At 46.2% G+C, this 12,143-nt stretch overlaps 1 protein-coding gene and 1 pseudogene across 6 annotated transcripts in view; one reads left to right on the plus strand and one right to left on the minus strand.

Annotated features, from left to right (window-relative positions):
- The window catches only part of ACAD9 (acyl-CoA dehydrogenase family member 9), a 47,158-nt gene that overhangs the window by 7,405 nt on the left and 27,610 nt on the right, over positions 1–12,143 (plus strand). Inside the window, exon 1 of one of the 6 annotated variants that reach the window (XM_061397265.1) lies at positions 9,032–10,122. The exons of the other annotated variants lie outside the window; for them this stretch is intronic. The gene's annotated coding sequence lies outside the window, so the exon portion shown is untranslated. Of the gene's footprint in view, positions 1–9,031; positions 10,123–12,143 lie in introns of those variants that run through there. 6 annotated transcript variants of the gene reach the window in all.
- Positions 5,458–9,794, minus strand: LOC133235644 (proteasome subunit beta type-7-like; annotated as a pseudogene).

Below are 12,143 nucleotides of genomic sequence, written 5' to 3' on the forward strand. Positions count from 1 at the left end.
ATTTTATCTCTTCTGTTTTAAATGCTTTCTAATACCCAAGATACATATTCTGTTACTACAGTCTAAGTTTTCATAATGTTTTTAAGATAAGAGAATAAGTTGTTTGGGTTTCCCGCATTTCTTTTTAAACAGGAGTATAATGGCTTTACAGTGCTGCGTCAGTCTCTGCTGCACAACGCGATGGACAGCCACAGGTGTGCACACACCCCTCCCTCTTGGACCCCGCCCCGCCCCGCCCCACCCCTCCGGGTCATCAGAGCATCGGCCAGCTGAGCCTCCTGCGCTGGTCAGCAGCTCCCACCAGCTGTTTTCCATGCGGTGTGCGTGTCAATCCTGACGTCCCGGTTGGTCTCCCTGTCCTGTCCCCTCTTTGTCCACGCGCCCATTCTCCACGGCTTCATCTCTGCAGTGCTTGGGTGCAGTCTCAAAAACGACAGAATGATCTCTGTTCGTTTCCAAGGCAAACCGTTCAATATCACAGCAATCCAAGTCTATGCCCCAACCAGTAATGCTGAAGAAGCTGAAGCTGAACGGTTCTGTGAAGACCTACAAGACCTTTTAGAACTAACACCCAAAAAAGATGTCCTTTTCATTATAGGGGACTGGAATTCCAAAGTAGGAAGTCAAGAAACACCTGGAGTAAGAGGCAAATTTGGCCTTGGAATATGGAATGAAGCAGGGCAAAGGCTAATAGAGTTTTGCCAAGAAAATGCACTGGTCATAACAAACACCCTCTTCCAACAACACAAGAGAAGACTCTGTACATGGACATCACCAGATGGTCAACACCAAAATCAGATTGATTATATTCTTTGCAGCCAAAGATGGAGAAGCTCTATACAGTCAACAAAAACAAGACCAGGAGCTGACTGTGGCTCAGACCATGAACTCCTTATTGCCAAATTCAGACTTAAATTGAAGAAAGTAGGGAAAACTACTAGACCATTCAGGTATGACCTAAATCAAATCCCTTATGGTTATACAGTGGAAGTGAGAAATAGATTTAAGAGCCTAGATCTGATAGATAGAGTGCCTGATGAACTATGGAATGAGGTTCGTGACATTGTACAGGAGACAGGGATCAGGACCATCCCCATGGAAAAGAAATGCAAAAAAGCAAAATGGCTGTCTGGGGAGGCCTTACAAATAGCTGTGAAAAGAAGAGAAGCGAAAAGCAAAGGAGAAAAGGAAAGATATACACATCTGAATGCAGAGTTCCAAAGAATAGCAAGAAGAGATGAGAAAGCCTTCTTCAGTGATCAATGCAAAGAAATAGAGGAAAACAATAGAATAGGAATGACTAGAGATCTCTTCAAGAAAATCAGACATACCAAAGGAACATTTCATGCAAAGATGAGCTTGATAAAGGATAGAAATGGTATGGACCTAACAGAAGCAGAAGATATTAAGAAGAGATGGCAAGAATACACAGAAGAACTGTACAAAAAAGCTCTTCACGACCCAGATAATCACGATGGTGTGATCACTCACCTAGAGCCAGACATCCTGGAATGTGAAGTCAAGTGGGCCTTAGAAAACATCACTACGAACAAAGCTAGTGGAGGTGATAGAATTCCAGTTGAGCTATTCCAAATCCTGAAAGATGATGCTGTGAAAGTGCTGCACTCAATATGCCAGCAAATTTGGAAAACTCAGCAGTGGCCACAAGACTGGAAAAGGTCCGTTTTCTTTCCAATCCCAAAGAAAGGCAATGCCAAAGAATGCTCAAACTACCACACAATTGCACTCATCTCACATGCTAGTAAAGTAATGCTCAAAATTCTCCAAGCCAGGCTTCAGCAATATGCGAACTGTGAACTTTCTGATGTTCAAGCTGGTTTTAGAAAAGGCAGAGGAACCAGAGATCAAATTGCCAACATCCACTGGATAATGGGAAAAGCAAGAGAGTTCCAGAAAAACATCTATTTCTGCTTTATTGACTATGCCAAAGCCTTTGACTGTGTGGATCACAATCAACTGTGGAAAATCCTGAAAGAGATGGGAATACCAGACCACCTGATCTGCCTCTTGAGAAATTTGTATGCAGGTCAGGAAGCAACAGTGAGAACTGGACATGGAACAACAGACTGGTTCCAAATAGGAAAAGGAGTACGTCAGGGCTGTATATTGTCACCCTGTTTATTTAACTTACATGCAGAGTACATCATGAGAAACGCGGGACTGGAAGAATCACAAGCTGGAATCAAGATTGCTGGGAGAAATATCAATAACCTCAGATATGCAGATGACACCACCCTTATGGCAGAAAGTGAAGGGGAACTAAAAAGCCTCTTGATGAAAGTGAAAGTGGAGAGTGAAAAAGTTGGCTTAAAGCTCAACATTCAGAAAATGAAGATCATGGCATCCGGTCCCATCACTTCATGGGAAATAGATGGGGAAACAGTGGAAACAGTGTCAGACTTTATTTTTCTGGGATCCAAAATCACTGCAGGTGGTGACTGCAGCCATGAAATTAAAAGACGCTTACTCCTTGGAAGGAAAGTTATGACCAACCTAGATAGCATATTCAAAAGCAGAGACATTACTTTGCCAACAAAGGTCCGTCTAGTCAAGGCTATGGTTTTTCCTGTGGTCATGTATGGATGTGAGAGTTGGACTGTGAAGAAGGCTGAGCACTGAAGAATTGATGCTTTTGAACTGTGGTGTTGGAGAAGACTCTTGAGAGTCCCTTGGACTGCAAGGAGATCCAACCAGTCCATTCTGAAGGCGATCAGCCCTGGGATTTCTTTGGAAGGAATGATGCTAAAACTGAAACTCCAGTACTTTGGCCACCTCATGCGAAGAGTTGACTCATTCAAGAAGACTCTAATGCTGGGAGGGATTGGGGGGCAAGAGGAGAAGGGGACGACAGAGGATGAGATGGCTGGATGGCATCACTGACTCGATGGACGTGAGTCTGAGTGAACTCCGGGAGTTGGTGATGGACAGGCAGGCCTGGCGTGCTGCGATTCATGGGGTTGCAAAGAGTGGGACACAACTGAGCGACTGATCTGATCTGATCTGTACTGTTTTTCTAGATTCTGCATATTAATCTATGCATTAATCCCGATGTTTGTTTTCCTCTTTCTGATTCACTTCACGCTGTATCACAGCCTCTAGATCCCTCCACGTCACCACACATGACCCCGTTTCACTGCTTTCTGTGGCTGAGTAATATTCCGCTGCGTACATGTGCCACGCCTTCTTTCTCCATTGATCCGCTGATGGACATCCAGGTTGCTTCCATGTCCTGGCTGTTGTAAATAGTGCTGTAGTGAACGCTGGGGCACGTGTGTCGTTTTGAATTAAGATTTTCTCAGGGTTTATGCCCACGAGTGGGATTGCTGGATCATATGGTATTACTGTTTAGTTTCTAAGGGCCCGCCATGCTGTTCAGAGTGGCTCTATCTATCTGCATTCCTACCAACACTGTACGTGGCTTCCTTTTTCTCCACGTCCTCTCCAGCTTTTATTTTTTTGTAGAGTTTTTGGTGGTGGCCGTTCTGACTGCCGTGAAGGGGCACCTCGTTGTGGTCTTGCATCCTCCAGATTTCTGTAGATGTGCATCTCTCTAATAATTACTGATGTCGAGCATCTTTTCATGTGTTTCTTGGCTCTCTGTACGTCTTCTTTAGAGAAATGTCTACTTAGGTTTCCGCTCATTGTTTCATTGGGCTGTTTGATTTTTTGATACTGAGCTGTGTGAATAGCTTCTATATTTTGGAGATTGATCCGTCAGTTGCTTTATTTGCAAATATTTTCTTCCATTCTAAGGATTGTCTTTTCGTTTTCTTTATGGTTTCCTTTGCTCTGCAGACACTTTCAAGTTTAACTAGATCCCATTTCTTTATTTTTGTTTTTATTACTCTAAGGAGTAGGTCAGAAAAAATCTTGCTGTGATTTGTATATAAGAGTGTTTTTCCTGTATTTTCCTAAAAGAGTTTTATAGTATCAAGTCTTACATTTAGGTTTTTAGTCCATTTGGGTTTATCTTTGTGTGTGGTGTTAGGAAGTGTCCTGGTTTCATTCTTTCACATGTAGCTGTCCAGTTTTCCTAGCACCACTTATTGAAGAGGCCGTCTTTTCTCCATGGTATATATTCTTGCCTCCTTTGTCATAAATCAGGTGACCATAAGTGTGTGAGCTTTTCTCTGGACTTTCTGTCCTACATTAATATATATTTTTGTTTTTGTGCCAGTACCATATTGTCTTGATTACTGTAACTTTGTAGTATAATCTGAGGTCTAGAAGCCTGGTTCCTCCACCTCCATTTTTCTTTCTTAAGAGTCCTTTAGCCATTCGGGGTCTTTTGCGTTTCCTTACAAATTGCAAAATTTATTGCTCTAATTCCGTGAAAAAAGCCATTGGTAGTTTGACAGAGTTTACACCGAATTTGCAGGTTGCTTTGGGTAGTGCACTCATTTTTGTAATATTGATTCTTCCAGCTCCACAGCATGGTGTGTCTCTCCATCTGCTTGTGTCATCCTTGATTTCTTTCCTGAGTGTCTCAAAGTTTTCTGAGTATAGATGTTTTGTCTCTTTAGGTGGGTTTTTGCATCTATATTCGTCAAAGATACTGGCCTGTAATTTTCTTTTCTTGGTGGTGATTTGTTATCTGGGTGATGTGGCTTCGTAGAATGTCTTTGGAGTGGTCCCTCTTCAATCTTTAGAAGAGAGAGAAGAATTGGTACAAGTTCTTCTTTGCATGTTTGGCAGCAGAATTTACCTGTGAAGCCATCTGGTCCTGGACCTTTGTTTATAGGAAATTTTTGTTTGTTTTTATAGATTTTATTTCAGTTCTGGTCATTGGTCTGTTCGTATTATCTATTTTTTGATTTAGTTTTGATGTTTCTAGAAAGTTGTCCATTCTAGGTTGTCAGATTTGTGGGCGTGTAATTGTCCGTAGCATTCTCTTAGTTTTTTTCCCTCTTATTTCTGCAGCGTCAGTTGAAATTTCTCATTTTTCATTTCTTATTGTGTTTGTTTGGATTTTCTCTCTCTTCTTCTTGATGAGCCTGACCAGAGGTTTCTCTATTCTGTGTGCCCTTTCAGAGAACCGGGTCTTGGTTTTATTGACTTTTCCCCTATTGTTTCTTTAGATTCTGCTTTATTTCCTCCCTGGTCTTTATTATTTTCTATCTTCTGCTGACTTTAGGTTTTTTTGGTTCTTCTTTTTCTAATTCTTTTAGGTTAGATTGTTTTTGGTTACGTTGTTTACCTGAGGCTTTTCTTGTTTTGAGAGGAAGGCCTGTATTGCTGTGAACTTTGCTCTAAGCAGTGTTTTTGCTATGTCCCATAGATTTTGTGTGGTTTTATTTCCCTTGTCGTTTGTCTCAGCTGTTTTGTAATTTCCTTTATGATTTCCTCTTTGACCCATTTGGTTTCCAGTAGCGTGTTATTTGGTCTCCATGTAATTGTTTTTCTTCGTTTCTTTTCCTTTGGTTGATTTCTAGTTTCATGTCATTGTGGTCAGAAAAGATGCTTGAAATAGTCTGTATGCTTTTGAACTGAGGTTGTCGAGTTTGTGGGCATGTAATTGTCCTTCGCATTTGTTTTGTGCCCTAGGATGTGGCCAGTTCTAGAGTGTTCCGTGTGTTCTTGAATTCTGTTTTTTGGATGTGGTGTTTTTAAGTCTGACTCCCCTGTTGTGTTTAGGACCTCTGCTGCCTTATTGATTCTCTGTCTGGAAGACCTGTCCCTTGGTGTGAGTGAGGTGTTAAAATTTCCCGCTGTTATTATAGTCCTGTCGATGTCTCCCTTTCTGTCTGTTAGTGTTTGTTTTAGATACTTGGGTGTTCCAAAGCGTGTGTGCTAAGTTGCTTCAGTGGTGTCCGACTTTGCAACCCCGTGGACTGTAGCTTTCCAGGCTCCTATGTCCTTGGGATTCTCTAGGCAAAAGTAGCGGGGTGGGTTGCCATTTCCTCCTCCAGGGGACCGTCCTGATCTAGGCCTGAACCCGTGTCCTGCGTGTGCGGCGGCTTCTTCAGCACCGGTGCCCCTGGGGAGCCTGCTCTGTGGGGAGACGCGTGCGTTGATGGATGTGCTGGTCTCTTATCACTGTGTGCGGCCCTTCAACTGCCTTTACCCTGTGTTTCACAGCCCATTTTGTCTGAGCACTGCAGCTCCTGTCTTGGTCATTTCCATTCACGTGAAATACCTTTCCATACCTCATCTTCTTGCTTTGGGTTGTCATTTTTTGTTGGGTTTCCTCAGCAGACGCTGGCCGAGCGTCTTCCAGGGGAAGCCTCCGTCGCCCCAGCCTCCTGGAGCCGTGGCCGCCGCCGCCAGCGCCGTCCAGGAAGTGCCCGCTGCTGGGCTGTCTGTCGCAGCGCCTCTGTGTCCAGGCCAGCGGCTCGCTGACCGAGGACTGCAGCGGCCCCCCTCGCCCCTGTGCTGGCCCAGCCCCTCCCTTCCTTTGGGGCACTGAGTGCGGTGCAGAGGATCCAGCTCGCTCTTGCTGGTGACAGTGAGACCAGTGTCACTTCCAGACCCCAAGTCATGAGGGCGTCAGCTGCTGTGGCTTCACTCACCAGCCTCTCGGCTTGCTCCTCCTCCATATCTGTCGTGAATTCATCTTCAAACATGGCCATGGCTGTCAAGGAGCCGGAACCCAAGGTGACATAAGGCAGCTCGCCGGCTGACCATGAGAACAGACGCTGCAGAGGTGAGGTCCAGTACCTCTCGTCCCCAGAGCCAGGGCTGCCCCAGTGTAACCTTGCTGCCCGGAAAGCATCTGTCTGCGGCCGCCTCTGACCGGCCGCCACAGCTCTGGGAAGGCAGCCCGGGCGAAGGGAGTGGAGCTCCAGGTTGGAGGAAATGAGCTAGGTCGTCTTGTCTGTGCCCACAGCGGTCCCAGGACCACGGCAGTAGCTGTTAGGAGATATGAAGTGTGTTTTTGACAGTTCTTGTCAACAGCAATCATCCCTTTACTCGCCCTCGTATCTCTTGCGAAAACCACGCCATCCTCATAGACTGCCCCCGCAGTGGTTGTCCCGGTTTTCCGGGCTGTTGGAAGTTTGTCCTTTATCTTTGCAAAATTGACTTCTGAGATGGCCTTTCTGTGACACTTAGCGAAAGAGAGCCCCCGACCGACGGCTCACGCCCTCCAGCCTCTGCCTTTCAGTCTGGGTGTGTCCTTTGTCCTGTGGCGGGTCTCTTGTTGGCAGCATATTGCAGGCTTTTGTTTCTATGCGGTTTGCCACTCTGTGTGTTGAGAATGAAGCAGCCAGTCCAGTAAGGTAATTATTGATACATATGTATTTATTGCCCTTCAGACCTTATTTCGCAGTTGATTCTTTGTCTCTCTCTCCTCCTGGTGCGGTGATTCCCTTTTATCTTAGCTTGCGTCCCTCCTTTTGTGTTTGTGACTCTAGCGTGTTTTGCTCTGTGGTTGCCATTTGTCTCCTGTTAGTCCTTTCCTTCCTCTGCTTGTTTTAGACCAACAGCCATGTAGATTCAAACACGTTCTTAAAAAAAGTGCATTTTCTTACTTTCCGTCCTCACATTTTAAGATTTGGATGTCCGTTTGTACATCTCCGTGTTTCTCCTGTTGCTGTTCCTTGTGTTTATCGTTGCTTTCACCAAGAGGTGTTTTTTATCCGTATACTGGCTGACTTAAATGGCTTCTTTTCCTTCTGTGATCTCCGCCTTCCTGTTTCTTCCTGCTGCTTTTCTATCTAGAGAAGGCCTTTTAATACCTCTTGTAGGATGGTTTAGTATTGCTGTATTCATCTGGTATCTGCTTGTCTAAGAAAGTCTTTATTTCTCCTACTCCAGATGATAATCCTGCTGGATAGATGATTCTAGGCTGCAGGTTTTCCTCTTACGAGGCTTTGCGTCTGTCTTGCCACTCCCTGCCTGCCTGCAGCGCTTCTGTGGGGAAATCAGCTGCTAGCCCCACGGGGGTTCCCTTGTAAAGACCTATTTTTCTCTTTCTACCTTTAGGACCCTCCCGTATCTTTCACCTGGTCAGTTTTGTTACGTCTTGGTGCAGGTTTGTTTGGGTTTCTCTTCCTCTGCCTGGATACCTGTTTCCTTCTTCAGCTTTCGGAAATTTTCAGCCATAATTTCTTCAGATACATTTCAGTCCCCCCCTTTCTCTCCTCTTGGAGTCCCTGTCACGCATAGGTGGCCTGCTGTTTATTACACAGGAGGTCTCTTGCGTTGCTTCTTTCCGCATTTGACTTTCTGTCTGCTGTTTTGATTGGGTAGCTTCTACTAGTCTGTCTTCCGGGTCACTTACTGTTTATGATGCGTTATTCATTCTGCTGCTTATTGCCCTGACCTAAGTTTCTGTCTCAGTAAATGCATTTACTAATTTTTCTTGGCTCCTCCTTATAGATCCTAGCTCCTTTCTACACTAATCTGCTTATCTGTGGAGTCTTTTGTAATTCCGTCAGTAGCCCCCTTACCTCCTTCTCTGAAATCAGTGTCTGTTAGACTGAAGAGGTCTGTTCTCTTGTTCCTGCAGGGGGATTTTCTTGGTCTTCTACCTGAGAGTGGCTCCTTTCCTTCTTCGTTTTGCTCATATTTCTCCTGGTCTGTGAGTCCAGGAGGAACCGTTAACCTGCTGTAGTCCTGGAGGGAGTGTCCCTGGGTAGCATGTGGGTTTAATGTCTTTGGGTGTGAGGGCTGTTTTTGTGTGGATGCTGGCCGCCTTTTGCTTGGCATGTGCTGGCTGCTACCTCTTGGACGGGGTGTGCAGGTTCCCAGGAACACGGCTCCCGGCCGTGGGGCCCTGCCCCGCTGTGGCAGCGGGTCGCGCGCCCTCACTGTGCGCTCCTGGGCAGCGGGCGCAGGGGTTGGCACGGGGCTGGGGGGCCCTTGGGCGCAGCAGCGGGCCACGCACTTGCCTGGGGGTGTTGGCCCAGGACCCTGGGCAGTGGCAGGCCGTGCAGGCTCGCAGACGGTGGGGTGGTGACCTGCACCCACTCCCAGGACCCTCGGCGGGGGCAGCCCTGGAATCTACGATAGCAGCCTGCGCCTGCCCCTGGAGTCCAGGTGGGTGGCACCCTACCACCGGAGAATGTAGACAGCCGTGACAGCCCACCCCCGACCGGTGCCTCGCCTCTCTGGCGGGCCCAGGCTTCCTCCCAGAGCCCCTCGGTTGTGGCAAGCACACCCTAGCATCTCAGGCTGGCTTCCCACAGCAACCACAGTGCTGCCCCCAGGCCTGACCTCCCAAGCCTCAGTACCCAGCCCTAACCCACCCCAGCCGTGGTCTTTGAGACACTGTTAAGAAAATGAGAAGTCAAACCACAGACTAGAAGCAGAATTTTGTAAAACGTATGCCAGTTAAAGGTCTTAACTCTAGTACATAAATCTAGTACTTAAGTCTAGTTCCTAAAACTCAGTAAGAAAACCCAGTTCCCCAGAAAAGCATCAAACAGTTGAAAGAAACTTCACCAACAAAAGATGTACAATTGGCAAGATAAGCACACGAGAAAGTGCCCAGCGTGTCCTCAGCCGTCAAGGAAAGCGGGGCGTAGCCACAGTGAGACGTGGCAGCACTCTCACTGTTGTGCCTGGACTCGGAAGGGCCACCCGTACCCAGTGCTGGCGAAAACGTGGGGCGACTGGGGCACCAGCGGGCTGTGAGGTGGCGACCACTTTGGAAAACAGCCTGGCACTTCCTTAGTGTTTGGCATGAACCTGCCATGATTCAGGCACTGCCCTCCTAGATATTTCCCCAGGAGAAATGTAAACTCATGTCTGCACTAGACTTACAGAAAAATGTTCACAGCACCCTTTTTTGACAGCTAAGCTCTGGATACCTTGTTCAGCTGCTGGGTCATGTCTGACTCTTTGCGACCCCATGGACTGAAGCATCAGGCTCCTCTGCCCTCCACCATCTCCCAAAGTGTGCTTAAACTCATGTCCATTGAGTTGATGATGCCATCCAACCATCTCATCCTCTGTCACCCCCTTCTTCTCCTGCCCTCAATCTTTGCCAACATCAAGGTCTTTTCCAGGGAGTTGTCTCTTGGCATCAAAGTACTGGAGCCTCAGTTTGAGCATCAATCCTTCCAGTGAATATTCAGGGTTGATGTCCTTTAGGACAGACTGGTTGGATCTCCTTACAGTACAAGGGACTCTCAAGAGTCTTCTCCAGCACCACAATTTGTAAGTATCAGTTCTTTGGCACTCAGCTTTCTTTATGGCCCAGTTCTCACATCTGTACATGACTACTGGGAAAACTATAGCTTTGACCATATGGACCTTTGTTGACAAAGTAATGTCTCTGCTTTTTAATACGCCTCCTAGGTTTGTCATAGCTTTCTTTCCAAGAGGGACCATCTTTTAATTTTGTGGCTGTGGTCACCATCCACAGTGATTTTGGAGCCCAAGAAAATAAAATCTGTCACTGTTTCCACTTTTTCTCCTTTTATTAATGTTTGCCATGAAATAATGGGACCGGATGCCATGATCTTAGTTAGTTTTTTGAATGTTGAATTTTAAGCCAGCTTTTTCACGCTCCTCTTTCACCCTCGTTAAGCGGCTCTTTGGTTCTTCATTTTCTGCCATTTGAGTGGTACCCTCTGCATATCTGAGGTTGTTGGTATCTCTCCCAGCAATCTTGATTCCAGCTTGTGATTCATTCAGCCTGGCATTTCGTATGATGTACTCCGCATAAAAGTTAAATAAGCAGGGTGACAATATACAGACTTGTACTCCTTCCCAAACTTTGAATTGGTCCATTGTTCCGTGTCCGATTCTGTTAATAGCTGTTGCTTCTTCTTGTCGTTTAGTTGCTAAGTCGTGGCCGACTCTGTGACCCCTTGGACTACAGCACGCCGGCTTCCTTGTCCTTCACCATGTCCTAGAGTTTGCTCAAATTCATGTCCGTTGAGTTGGTGATGCCGTCCGACTGTCTCATCCTCTGTCACCCCGTTCTCCTCTTGCCCTCAGTCTTTCCTAGCTTCAGCGTCTTTTCCAATGAGTTGGATATTTGCATCAAGTGGCCAAAGTATTTGAGCTTCAGCATCAGTCCTTCCAATGAGTATTCAGAGTCGATTTCCCTTAGGATGGACTGGTTGGATCTCCTTGCAGCCCAAGGGACTCTCAAGAGTCTCCTCTAGCACCGCAATTCGAAAGCCTCAATTCTGCTTCCTGACCTGTATAAGGTTTCTCAGGAGACAGGGAAGGTGGTCTGGTATTCTCATCTCTTCAGGAATTTTCCACAGTGTTGTAATCCACATAGTCAAAGGCTTTAGCATAGTCAATGAAGCAGAAATAGATGTTTTTCTGGAATTCCTTTCCTTTTTCTGTGATCCGATGAATGTTGGCAGTTTGATCTCATTATAGGGGATTGGAATGCAAAAGTCTGGATACCTACCAAATGTCAATTAATAGGTGAATGGATAAAAAGATTTTGGTATATGCATATGAGGAAGTACTACTCAGCATTGAAAAGACATGAACAATTGATACATGCAACACGGGACGTCTCTGATGGTCGGGTGGTTGAGAATCCACCTTCCAGTGCAGGGATGCAGGCTCAGTTTCTGGCTGGGGAGCTAGGACCCCACTGGCCGTGGGTCAGCTGAGCCCGTGCGCCACCACTACTGAGCCCAGTGCTCTAGACCCAGTGCCACAACTAGAGAAGCCCACTCGCTGCAACTGAGACCCAACACAGCCAAAAAATAAATTTCTTTTGTTTAAAAAGCTGGTTAAGGTGGTAAATTATATGTATATTTTGCCACAGTATGAAAAGGTGGGAAAAATCAATTAAGCGTTTTCTGTGTGGGTCTGTTTTTGGATCCTCTGTCCTGCTCCTTGCTTTGCCTCTCTCCATGCATGTGTTAAGCTGCCGTCTTTCCTGAGCTTTGTCTGAGGCCTGAAGCCCCTCAGTGTTCGTCCCCCAGCTTGTTCTCTCCTGAGGCCGTTTGGCTCCTCTGGGTCCTTTGCATCGGCTCGTAAATTTTAGAATCAGCTTTTCAGTTTCAACAAAAGACCTGTGTGTGATTGGGGTTACGGTAAACCCGTAAATCAGTTTCAGGGAGAATTCTGTAACAGTACTGAATTTTCAGATCCCCAGCTGTGGAATCTCTCCCCATTTATTTGCTTCTTAATTCGCTGACCAGCGTTTTGTGTTGTCGTGATCAGTGCATAGAGTGTGGACAGATTTTACAAAAAGCTTCTGA

Source organism: Bos javanicus, chromosome 22 (genome assembly GCF_032452875.1).
Source record: "Bos javanicus breed banteng chromosome 22, ARS-OSU_banteng_1.0, whole genome shotgun sequence".
Classification (NCBI taxonomy): Eukaryota; Metazoa; Chordata; class Mammalia; order Artiodactyla; family Bovidae; genus Bos; species Bos javanicus.